Raw genomic sequence first — 12,974 nt, 5'->3', positions numbered from 1 at the left:
CTTGTTGCTTTAAGCCCATTTTCTCATTATGAAATAAGCAGTTTTATGGTTCAAATGGAATAGCCTTTGTGACTATAAGGCATAGTTGTAAGGGACTATTATTACTTTGATCTCTTCTCACTCTTTTCTAAATTGCAGACTCAGAAGAGTCAACAGAATGCCTTAGGAGAACAGATCTTCTGCCTACATCAGTAGAAATGATATTTGAGCTTGTCTGGTTGAGTTTACCAGAAAGATCCAAGAAAAGCCTTTTGAGACAAAAAGAAATGTGTATTGGAAAAACACAAACTCAGGGAATGCTAGGTGTTTAATGTGGTTGGAAATCACTGGAGTAGAAGTTGTGGGAAAGAATAATGGAGAAGAATTTGGGAGCAAGTCATGTAGGGCCTCTTGTTAAAGAAGTCTGTATTTTGTCCTTGGAGCGAAGAGGAGGTGATGGATATGTTTAGGGGTGGGTATCAGGATGACAAATGAATCTTAGGAAGGAGTGTTGTGACATCATGGAGGATGAGCCAATGTAGGGATAGGCTGTCAACAAGAGGACCTGACAAAAGGTGATTGAAACTCTGTAGGTGAGAGGTATCAGGGATCTGATCTAAGGTAGGAAAAAAGTAAGGATAAACAGGAAGATCTGAAGGAAAGGACATTTTGAGGTAGAATCCAAAGTATTTGGCAATCGGTTAAATATGTATTAAGGAGAAGAGGAATAAATACAAATATAAGGTTTTTGCTTTTAAAAACAAGGGTCTACTACCATACCACTGATCAAGATTGGGCTTTCTTGCTGAGCTGGCATGGTGAGGATCACATGTTTGATGTGAGATATATTAAGAATTAAGTTAAATACTGATCGTGGATCACCGGGTTGGAAGAAACAAACTCACTCAAGCATGAGCAGGCAAAAAGGAATTTACTGTGAAAAAAGATTCAAATGTAAGATTTGTGAGGTCAGAGACTACATTTTTCTTGTCCAGCAAAATATTTCTTGCCCTTAGCGAAGTTCCTGATGTAAGTAGGTTGTCGAACGATATTTGAAAAATGATTGAATTTCGTGAGCTACAATGAAGGCAACACAGCAGGGGCTCATCAGCACTAGAGAATTCTTAGGAAATCACCTGCTCCATCTCGATCTCTCTGAAATCCCATTGCAATTTGCTTGGCTCCACTTTGCACATTTGCCCCATTCTCCAGATCCTTTCTCTCAACTGGCTTCCTCTGCTTATTTATCAATTGGAGAAGGTCTCAAGCCCTGTATCACCTTACAGTTGTAGGGCTCTCTGGCAGGGGATTTCCAGGCAAAGGAATCTGACTGGCCTGGCTTAGAGCAGATAGTCACTCTGGTCAAATCAACTATGGCCTGAGGGAAGAGGTCACATAGTGATCTGCATGGCTACCCTTTATGGGCTGTGGGAAGGCACATTCTCTAAGAAGGGGGTGTTGGCAGACAGAAAGTGACTGTACTTCTAATATAGGGCTGCAGCCAAACACCAGGTGTAGCTGAAAATATGGGACCTACATTTTAGACAGGGTGGCTGGAGATTTTGGCATTATTAGCAAACAGATAATGCTTGAAGTCATCGGTCTAGATGAAACAACCTCTGTATGTAGAAAAATGAGTATGTAGAAGTGATAAAATACTGGGCTATAAGAAATAAAGGGAAAGAGTCAATGAATGAGAGGAGTCATTGTCAGAGAAAGATTTAGAAAACCCAGGAGAGACACATAGAGACTTTGAGGAAGGAGAGAATACTAAGAAATAAAAAACAGTTTCATCTTCATTTTTAAAAAGCATTTTCTGATAGTTTCACAAGCCTGCAAGTTGAGATAGATACATCATTCTGGGTGTCAGCCAGGCTTTTGATATCTTTCATGACATCATTTTGGACAAGACAGAGAAACAAAGATGGGATAAAATTCAGATGGGAGAATTACCAATCAGGCAATGAAGAACCCCGAAGGGATATAATGGGAGGATATCCAGCACAGGCAACTCTAATGTAAGCCGAAAGACTCTAATGTAGTCTTGTTTTTGTGAACTTCTTATAAGCTGTGTGGATATAAATAAGAATCATTCCTTTATCTAATTTGTGAATAGCATGAAGGTGGAAATAATGGCAAGAAACTGGTGTGTCAGAGTGAGGGTCCTACCTGAATTCAGTGGAAAAGAAGAGGATAACTTGGCAACTTACTGAAACCACTGATTTCCAACCCCACCTCAGTCAAATTCCTGCTGATGGGATGGGAATAGAAAACTCATATTTGTAACCCTTTTTCCAGGACATACTACTTCCCAGTATTGTCCATGGACTAACATCTGAGAACATGGGCTTAAACTGCTAACAGGCTCAGTTTCTGAGTCGGTAAAGTGAGAAGTCACCAGAATGATCCCTAAGGTCTTTTCCAACTAGAATGTTTACATCTGTGCACATGGAAGGAAGACATGTATTTCAACAGAGAGTTTACCCAACCTCTAATTGCTGACCTCAGTCCTTGCACTGGGGATTTGAACACCATCATGACATCCCCGAAGTAAGCATCCTCATTCTGTGATCAATCCTTATTCTGGGAAGTTATGTGGTAGCTTTCAAAAGATGCTTAAAATGTAAATACACATTTATATAAAATTAATTGGGTAAGTAGATAAATAAAACCTTAGGTGTCAGACACTGAAAGTCTCAATGGCATGTTACACACCAGGTTTCTTTCTCAAATTCAGCCATACCCATTTGCCTAACCCCCAAGATCACCCTTAAATGTCTGATTTTATTGTCAATGGAAAGAGAAACTAGTGTGCTGGGATAAGATCCAGGCAGGAGTTAAAAACAAGTGATAATGAATGTGCATCATAGGTGTTCTTCTTACAGCCATGGGTGAAGCACATTTCTCACCACAGAACAGGTTTAATGAAGCAGTGAGTGAAGGCCAAGGTAGAGTCATTAACATCTCATCTCTTGGTGGAGATGCTGGTTATCCAATGACACTACGCAGTAAGACCAGTTAGGACTGCGCTCCACATCTTTAGTACTGGGAATCTCATCCAGTGATAGAAGAGCTCAGATCATACTTCACTGCACAAATATTTACTGAGTTTCTACCATGCTCCAAACACTTTTCTAAAGAAGCTCAAAGCTGGGTGAGAAAGACAGAATGAATAGTTGTAAAGTAAGAGCATAGTGATGGATAGATACAAATAGCCACTATGGAAGCATAGTGATGGATAGATACATATAGCTAGTATGGAAGCACAGAGGAAGGACAGCCATCCCTCCCTCCAGGAAGAGGACCAACCTGGAAAGGCTTTTTTAGAGTAGGTGACTAAAAGCCAAAAGGCTAAGCCTCGAATAATGAAGTTAGGCATCTTTGCTGGTAAATATAGCCAGGTGTCAGTGGGCAAAAGAGCCCAAGAGAGGATGTTCTTGGCAGTTATGAGTTTAAGCAGTTTCACATACCGAACATGCTCTATGTAGAAACCTGAAAGGACAGAGAGCAAATCAGGAGGTGAGGTTGGAGATGGACCTCCATCCAGGAACTTGGACTTTACCCTGCAGGAAACGGAGGATCTCTGAGGGTTCAAAAGTATAGGAGTGATGTCTAAGGCTGACATCTGGAGGAGGGATTTAATGGAGCTAAAACTAGAGGGAGGAGGACCAGTTATGATGACCACTGATGAACAAGAGACGATCGAGGCCAATCTAGAAACCTAATGGTAGAGATGGATAAAGGGAATCATTAAAAAAAAAAATAGGTAACATCTCCTGTGTTTGGCAATATGTAGGTATGAGGAGCAGGAGTGAACTGGGGTGAGTTCCTAGGTTTGTGGTTTGGATGACAGAATGGCACTAATTTAAGAAGAGAGAAAGAGCAGGCAAAGTAGATTACTCTAAAGTTTGGATGAAAAGGAAATGAGATTTGGAGTACCTTGATGGCTCAGTTAAGCATCTGACTCTTGGGCTCAGGTCATGATCTCAGGGTCCTGGGATCAAGCCCCATGTCAGGTTCCATACTGAGCACAGATTCAGCATGTCCCTCTCCCTCACCTCCTCCCCTCACACACGCACACTCTCTCTCTCTAATAAATACATGAATAAATCTTTTTAAAAAAGAAAAGGAAATGAAATGCGATTAGATGGAGTTAGTGGGGGACATAGACAACAGACTATACATTTCAGGAGGACAAGGACTGTATCTGTATTATTCACTCACAATGTCCTCAACACCTAGATCAGTGTCTGTGCTTTTAAATCTTGAATAAATGTTATTTCCAATGAATGTTGTAGGGACACGGGAAGGATGGATCCTTAGATGAGAAAGATTTGAGCATGTTTATAAGCAGAGAGGAACCAACTGGGGGAGGAAATGAAGTTATAACAGAAGGAAGGTATGCTTGATATAGTAAAGAGGATCCCAAAATAGGCCACGTTGGCATAAGGATTATTTAGAGCAGACTGATGGCAACTGGAGAATTGACAGATATAGAAAGAGTTCTCTGCCCTCTTTTTATCTGCCTAAAAAAGCAGGGCATAAGTTTCCCTAGGTGAAAGTGCCTCCACCACCACCAGGAAGAGAAGAGCAATTCTTACCATCAGAGATAGACAGTCAACACCAAGATGAGTTTCCATAAACCAACTTTACTAAAATAACCTTTATTTTCCATTAATTCCCCCATAGATTTCACTCAATCTTCTCTTGATGCTCAAACCTCCTTTTCTTCCTTAACATGGTATATAAGCCCCTGAGTCCAATAGCTTCCTTGAATTTCACTTCCTTTCCATGAACTCTTGTGCAAGTAAACATTAAGAAAATATTGTGCCTTACTGCTGTTAATCTATCTTTTGTTAGTTTATTTTGCATGCCTCCAGACACTGAACCTAAGAGGGGAGAAGGAAAAGTTGTTTCTCCCCGACAACAGCCAAGCCCCTAAAGAGGTGGGAAGGGATAGGGTCCAGGGTGCAGGTAATTTCACAAAAAGTGCAACATCACCTGCCCTGAGCCAAGAGAAAAGTTGCTGAGGATGGCTACTAAATATAAGTGTTTATAGAGAAAATACTAGGAAGTTGAAGGAGCTTATGCCTGATGGGCTTTCATATTCTTGAATTAGTTAGAGGCAGTCTTAGTGATACTCCTCACCTCTGATCCTATATTACTGTCCTTGAACCAACTGAGAGCCAGAAGGGCTGGGCTTTACATTCTCTCTCTGTCATATCCTGAGTTGTACCCCCTAAGTATAATTGAGACCCACAAGCCTGGCACCTTGTGTGTATGTATGTGTAACAGTTTCTTTTAACATAAAAATAATACATGCATATGGCTAAAAATAAAAGATACGGAATGATATAAATTAATGAGAAAAGTCGTCACCAAATGTGTTGTAAGACCAGGGTGTGTGTGCTTGGAGGGGAATGAGTAGGATATATATGTAACAAGCTTTTCAAACAAGTCTTAAAGCTCCAGGCCTCAAATAAAGTTTTGAGTTATCTATTGAATAAAATGTTAAAGAAGTTCAGAAACTGTTTTACAAAAAAAGCCTAATTCAAGACTTGCTATATATACTATGAAACTCAGTGCTCCTTTTGTCCTTCTAGTCTTTTCCTTTAAGATGAATTCTCTATTATGAGGATTTTTAGTTCCTCAAGTAAATAGAGCCCTGCTGGTCTTCCCTACCAGCTGTGCAGACATGTCCAGGCTTGACTGGATCCCAGGGCAGGGAAAAAAAAAGGCCTGGCTTTAAGCTGGGTCTCCTGCTGTGCAAATTTACAAAAATATTTCATGTCATACACCCACGGATTCAACAATTTAGAGGGGAGTCCAAAAAGTTAAATGCACAAAAGACTGTAAAAAGAAGTGAGCGGTATGAAACAGCAAATGAGAAACCACACAATGTGTGTATTATTCTTCTGGTCTGCGTGAGAAAGAATCATGACTAATAAAAGAAAAATGAATGACCATGACCCTCAAAAGGTGCTGATCAAAGAAAATGTAGTTCCATTATTTTTCCGCCTCTGGTTTAATCTTAGGGGGCCAGTTTTGGTCCAATCCAGGAAACTTGGTTGAATTCAAGAACTTAAGAGAGTCTCTTCAGATAGTTGAGTCTGCTTTGGATAACACGGAGTCTTTCACATTTTCTCCCCCTTCTTTTGCTCTTCCCTAAGACAACACATGGCTGTAGAGGGTGATGGTAGTATATATCTCATGGTGGGTTGTAAAGGAGAGGCAGGGCCCTTGGATTCACACAATATCTGATCAAGGCTCCTGGAACTTAAATGTGAAATGAAAATTCTATATACCTTGTTATGATACAGATTCTGGTTCACAGAATCTGGGGTGATAACCCAAGATTCCACATATCTAACAAGATCCCAGGTGATACTGATGCTGTGCTGGTCTTTGGATACACTTCAAAAGCTCAGTTCCTAGATCCTTGCAGGCCTCTGATGTAACATGTCTGTTCTGCTTAGCCTCCAGGCCAGTGACCACTGAGGTATGACCCAGTAGACATTTTGAGATGACATGCTGCCTCTCACAAAGGAAGTCTCAGCCATCTTCCTTCAGTTACAAAGTCTTTGCATAGAGGCTTCTTTGGCTCTGTACAGCTCAGGTGCTCTCTCAGAGCATGGGCATCTACTCACTAGGATGTGAGGGAACGTGTGGGCTCCCCGAATGCCATACAAGGCATCGGAGCACCTCACAGGGTACAACTTCACACTCATTTATCACCTTCTACCACATTGCACCATCTCCTGTATCATACTGGAAGAGGTCCCATGTGACAGTTCTTTAGGCTTACAGCTTTCCTCTAGCACCAGGTCAGAGGCCATTGTAGGAGAGGAAACATTCCTTTTCCTACTACCCTGCTGGGTTCTCCCTCTCCCTTACAACCATGTAAATTGGTTGACAAAAGAGAGATTAACAAAAGAAAAGCACTGAAATTTATTTAATATAAATTTTATTTAACACTGGAACTTTGTAAGGAAATGAAGACCCAAGTGAATGGTGAAACCTGAGGATTTTTATATGAGGTTTGCTGAAGAGCAGAAAGTCATGAGAAGATGTGATAGGATGGACAGGTATGAGTTAAAGGCAGTAAACTGGGGGGAAACTTAGCAAGGTCTGTTCATCCAGATTCTTCTCATTACCCTTTATCTTCAGAGACAAGCTTGTTCCTTTCCTCCTGGCACAAGGAGGGCACCTCTCACATGAGGGTTTACTGACTTGCTTGGGCAGAGATGTGGGAGCTCTGAGAGTCCTTGCTTCTGCCATTTCTCAGGTCACTTCAGCCTAAAATGTTCAATATGCCAAGGCACGATATTTTGAGGTAGCATATTCTGACCCACATCATAGTCCACCTCTAACTCCCATAATATTCTCCTATTTGGCTGAATATTTCTGAGGTCTCATATCAGAGTGCAGCTTCAAGAAGGGAAAACAGAATCATAACATGCCTCTGCCTGGCTAGATCTCTGCCTCCCTCCCATTGCACCACACCTGAGCAAGAAGGGCTGGGCATTTTGTTTCCTCTCCATCATATCCTGAGTAATACCTCCCTGTTGTGGTGAACCCCTAGATTCATATGTTGAACCCCTAATCTCCAATGGGATGGTATGCACTGGGGCCTTTGGGAGGTAACTAGGTTTAGATGAGGTCAGATGTCATTAGTGCCTTAAACAGACATGAAGGTACCAGAGCTCACTTTCTCTCTCTCTTTCCCCCATGTGAGGATACAGTAAGAAGGAAGTGGGCTGTGAACCAGAAGGAGGGCCTTTACCAAGAAGCTGACAATGAAGGCATCCTGATCCAGGACCTTCAGCCTCTAGAACTGAGAAATGAATGTTTTTTGCTGAAGTCACTCAGTCTATGGTATTCTATGGTATTCTGTGATAATAGCCCAAACTGACTAAGATACTCTCTAAGCATAGTCAAGTCTCAGGAGGCTTGACACTCAAGCTGTCAAATGGGAGTTAAAGAAATTTAGAAACTGCTCTGTTTGTATTTATTATTTATTTTGCAAAAAAGAACAAACATCTAAGTTTATTTAATAAATACTTATATTTTTCTGTGTAAATAAGCATATCATAAGTAAACCAGGTGTCTGAAACTTTATGTATAATATTCCAATTTTAATTGAGGTATAATTGACATGTAACATTTTATTAGTTTCAGCTGTATAACATAATTCAGTATTTGTATACACTGAGAAATGGTCACCATAGTAATGTTAGTTACCAACCATTACCACAGAAAGTTACAGAAAAAAAAATTTTCTTGTTATGAGAAATTTTAGATTTCATTCTCTTGGCGACTTTTAAGAACATGCTACAATATTATTGAGTACAGTCACCATGCTTTATATTACATCCCCATGACTTATTTATTTTATAATTGAAAGTTTGTACCTCTTGACCTCTTCACCCATTTTGCCTAACCCCCAAATGCCCTCCCCTCTAAGACCACTGTTCCATTCTCTGTATCTATGAAAGAGATTCTTTTATTAAGAAAATGTCTTATTTACAAGGCTTGCTATAAACTTTGAGACTCAATGACTCTTTTTCCTAGGTAGGATTTGTTCTCTCTCCTCCTAAACTAGTGAGCCTTAAGGTTTAGCCATGGAGGCAAAAGACTGTAAGAGACTATGACGTAGGGTGGAAATAAAGCTATATTGGTTTTCTGTATCGGATATGTTATACCTATAACCATACTCATACATCTCATAAATGCTAATTCACAAAGCCCATTTCTGTTCCTCCTTCCCTTCTGACTTAATTGTAATGTAGTGATTACCTTACATTACACTCTTGTCCTATTTTAGAATTCTAGCCTTTTCTAGAGACCCTGCTCACCAGTACAAAGTTGATTGATATTATGATATTTACAACAGGAGGTTGACAGATCCAGGGACCAAGGCAAGTGACCCAATAAATATCCTTTTCCAGAGTGAGCCTTTATTTAATAGACAGAGCACCTGTTCCGCCCAGGCCAGATCCTATGAACTGACACTTAACCAGAGGACCACCAGAGCTGTTTTTGTTGCTGTCACTGCTGTTGCTGATAAGGAGTTTTTCATTGTTAAAGGCTTTATCCACTAAAAAATATCTGATTATTGATTATCTAGGCCCTCTGATTTCTCTAAGGTCAGGATTAATCTGTTGTAAGGGGAAAGTCTTTTCTCCTTGTCTGGAAATGTCCTTTCCCCACTGTCTGCCTTGAAGATGTCTACTCAGTTTTTAAAATCCAGCTGTAATGTTGCCTACTCTGTACAGCCTTCCCTGAGCTATTGCTGCACTCAGGAAGACAAGAGTCCTCTGTTACATGCCGTTGCTCTAGCTTGTAAGAACCTCTATTGTCACACCATTCACAGTGACTCAAGAGTATTTGCCATCACATCTGTCTCCCTTACAGAATTTTTTGTATTGTTCACACCAGTCATAGTCTGGCACACAGTAGATGATCAATAAGCATTTGTCAACTGAGTGGCTGAAAAAATAAATGAGTAGATCTTAAGTGCCAGTACCCAAGGTCCCATAGGTAGTAAAAAGTAATGCTAGAATTCAACAGTGGATTGAGACCACCCGCCTCAAGCCCATTTTTGCCCGGGACCACACTGCCTTGCACTTTTGGATTTTCAAATTGAGGTAGCTTATTGTCTACCTACGATAAATAGGAGTGAACTGGCATGAGCCTTATATATTTTTCCAGTCTCTTCTCTCCTCCCTGTCCTCCCTTTGGTGAAGAGCTTTCCCAGAATCGCCACTGGAACTTAGTTTTGGGGTAGTGTTGGCCCAAGAACAGAATGAACTATCATGAGGTTGAGCCCTTAAGAGTCAAGAGCAGAAAAGAACTTTCCTTGAAGTCTTCTCTTAAGAATTGCTGGCATTTTTCATATGTTTATTGTGTGCTTGACATATTGGTAAGATTTTGCATACTTTGATTTAATTGTAACAACCACCCTTTGAGAGATGCCTTCCTGATGTGCTTTATTTCACAAATAGGGAACAGAGAGTCCTGAGATCCTGGTAACTGCCCAAGGCCTTGTTGGTTTTAGCAGTAGCAGAACTGCGACCAGAGCCTGCACTGGGTATGCCTCATGTCAAAATCTAGTCTCTTACAGTAATGGTTCACCACCAGGAATACACCAGTAAGGAAGAGGGAAGGAGAATTAATTAGGAATTGGCATTTATTCGGGTAATAGGTACCTCAAGCTTTGTGGCCACCCAACATCTCTGAACACCTTTCCTGTATTTGGGTGATTTTACACATTGAAAGTCCCACCCACCCAAAGGTGGAAACCAGACATTTGCAGTTGTGCAAAATGGGACAATTCCACTCAATACGCACATGGGGACTAACTGACCGAAAAAGTGAAAGAACCTCACAAAAATAGAAACAGCAGCAGACACACCGGTCCCTTTAGCCACTGCATTCTGTTAAATGCATTAAACAAAGGGGCTGTTAGAGTGGAGTGACTCTAATGCCCAGCAGCCAATATAAGCAAATCCAAATCTAAACCTTACTTTTACAAATGCCTCAAAGTTATGAAATCAAAATACTAAAGACAGCCAATCACAAACAGTCAAGTAGGCTTTAAGCTGTAGCCAACTAAATAATTTCCACACTTTCTCCATTAAGTTTTCCCTCTGGCTCCTGTGGACAGAGTGCTCCTAACCACTTACAATCTGGCACTACCCAAGTCAAATCGATTTTTGCTCAAATAACCTCTCAAACATGTTTAATATTCCTCAGTTTGTTTTTTTAGCAGTTCTAAAGCATTGCACAGAGATTTAACAAGGCCATACAGCAAAATCTCAGAGAGTGACCTTAATCTTGGGCTATGGGGCTTATGAGCTACGTGATTAGAGAAGCACTGGCCCGTCTCATTGGGTAACTAGGCATCTGGGACCATAGTCATAGGGCATGGCAGAAAGCAGGCTCCATCCCTACCCTCATCTGTCATGGCTTTGGGGAACATCAGGCCTTTCTCTGATATACGGTGAAAGCTGGGGACCAATGCTCACAGTTGTAGTTGTATGAATGATAAACTATTGCTTGAACCCCAGCAACCAAGCAGCATTTAAGACTCCAGAAGGACCAGCCCTTCCTCTGGTAGAATCAGTGTAGGATCTGAGCCTCATAGGTAGCCAGAACTGACTGCTTTAAGCCACTGGCCTATAGCCAGTTTCCAGCAAGCTTCCAGGGGAGGAACTCGTGTCCTAGAAGGAAACCTGCAGAGAGAATCAGTCTTAGACAAATTACCCCTTTCTCTCCCTTGCTTTTCCAGCCTCCCTTGCAGTAAGGGCATGGTGTGTGGTCTAGGCCCTGCTGGTCAGACATGCCCATGTGAGATTTGATTTAGAAGAGAACAGGGTGAGAATACAGGAGCATGAAACACATTTCCTGTGGTGGCTCATAACAGAGGCCTCTGTTCCTGGGTACAACGGTGGGGGTAACTCTGGAATCCAGGGCCAGCATCAACTTTGCCGGTTCTGATATGTGTGCCTAGATAATGCTGCGACAGGGCCGCTTCTGGGACAGACTCATGGGTGGTTGGTACTGTTCCTGTCCATGTGCCTTCCAGCTGATCTAGCCCTCCTCAACATTCTCTGAGCTTCCTAAAGCCAACCTGGGATAAATTCATCCTCTGCTTCAATTCAAGCTCAAGTTGGTTCTGCTTTGATGGCCCAGAAGAAGAGTGATCACTGACCATCTATTTTGTGCCTGGCACAGTCCTCGGCACTGTCCTATTCTTTATCCAACTGGATTCTCACACACATACTACCAGACAAATACAATTTGAAATGCTGAAGAAAAGGGGGGGAAGGCTTGGGATGAGGCTGACAAGACCAACACCAGAGATTGTTTGTCAACCATTGACTCTGTGCCTTATCCCATAAGCATGCATTATACACACCCCAAGTTGTAGGTAAAATGAACACCACATACCTGGCTGCAGATGTGGGGGTGGAAGCTTCCACAGACCCTCCTACAAGGTTCTTCTTTGCAATCTCATGCTGGCAGCCAGACATACAAAGTATTGGAGATTCTCCCACAAGCTCTGACTTACTGTGTATAGCAGTGCTTCAGAGAAAGTGCCTAGATATTGTTCTCTGACCCTGGGACCACCCCCTGCCCAGGCTTTCCTGTTGCAACTCCCTATAGTCACGTAAGCTCTAACTCCTCAACTGAAGTCATGATTTCTAAAATACACAGTTCCTCTTTCCCTGCCTGGCCTGCAACTGATACAATCGGTAAAATGAAAAGGGGGATGGGAAATAACGTATATGGTAAAAATAAATCTCGAATACATTTTGTTCAAAGCAAACTAGAATAATGGGAAAACCTTGAGCTTCAGGAATCATAAATGATCAGGTTAAAATCTCAGCTTTACCCCTTGAAGTTCTGTGATGTTCAGTAAGTTAACTACTGAACATCTCTGAGCCTCCATTGTCTCATTTTAAAATGGGCACAATATTTGCCTCATAGGCTTGGTGACGATTAAATGAGAATGTTTTAAAGTGTTGAGAACATAATAGACTCAAATCTCAGGCCCTTTCCATTTGTGACCAATGCTTAGAAATCAAATATAATGAGGATGTGTATTTGTTACTCATTTTAACTGAGAATTCTTGTTTTTGTTCAAAGATTTATTTATTTATTTGAGAGAAAGAGAAAGAGCCCACACATGAATAGGGGGGAGGCAGAGGGAGAGGGAGAGAATCTCAAGCAGAATCCATGACATGGAGCACTTGATCCCGTGACCCTGAGATCATGACCTGAGCTAAAGCCAAGAGTCAGACACTTAACTGACTGAGCCACCCAGGTGCCCCAAGAATTCTTGTTTTTAACAGCTATTTATAGGACTTGCAGGATAAAAATGAATACCTTTATAAAACACAGCTTTAAATAATATATATATCAAAACAAAATTGTGATTGCTCTGGATTTGTTCTCTCAAATTGGTTTTTAAAAGTATTCTGTACTATGCT

General features: G+C 41.3%; 1 long non-coding RNA gene across 2 annotated transcripts in view; it reads right to left on the bottom strand.

Annotated features, from left to right (window-relative positions):
* The window catches only part of LOC140641507 (uncharacterized), a 210,235-nt gene that overhangs the window by 179,928 nt on the left and 17,333 nt on the right, over positions 1–12,974 (bottom strand). The window lies entirely within an intron of this gene.

The sequence above is a fragment of the Canis lupus genome, chromosome 10, assembly GCF_048164855.1.
Source record: "Canis lupus baileyi chromosome 10, mCanLup2.hap1, whole genome shotgun sequence".
NCBI classification, from domain to species: Eukaryota; Metazoa; Chordata; class Mammalia; order Carnivora; family Canidae; genus Canis; species Canis lupus.
Note: the sequence above shows the minus strand (reverse complement) of the source record. Positions and strands in the feature narration are given on the sequence as shown.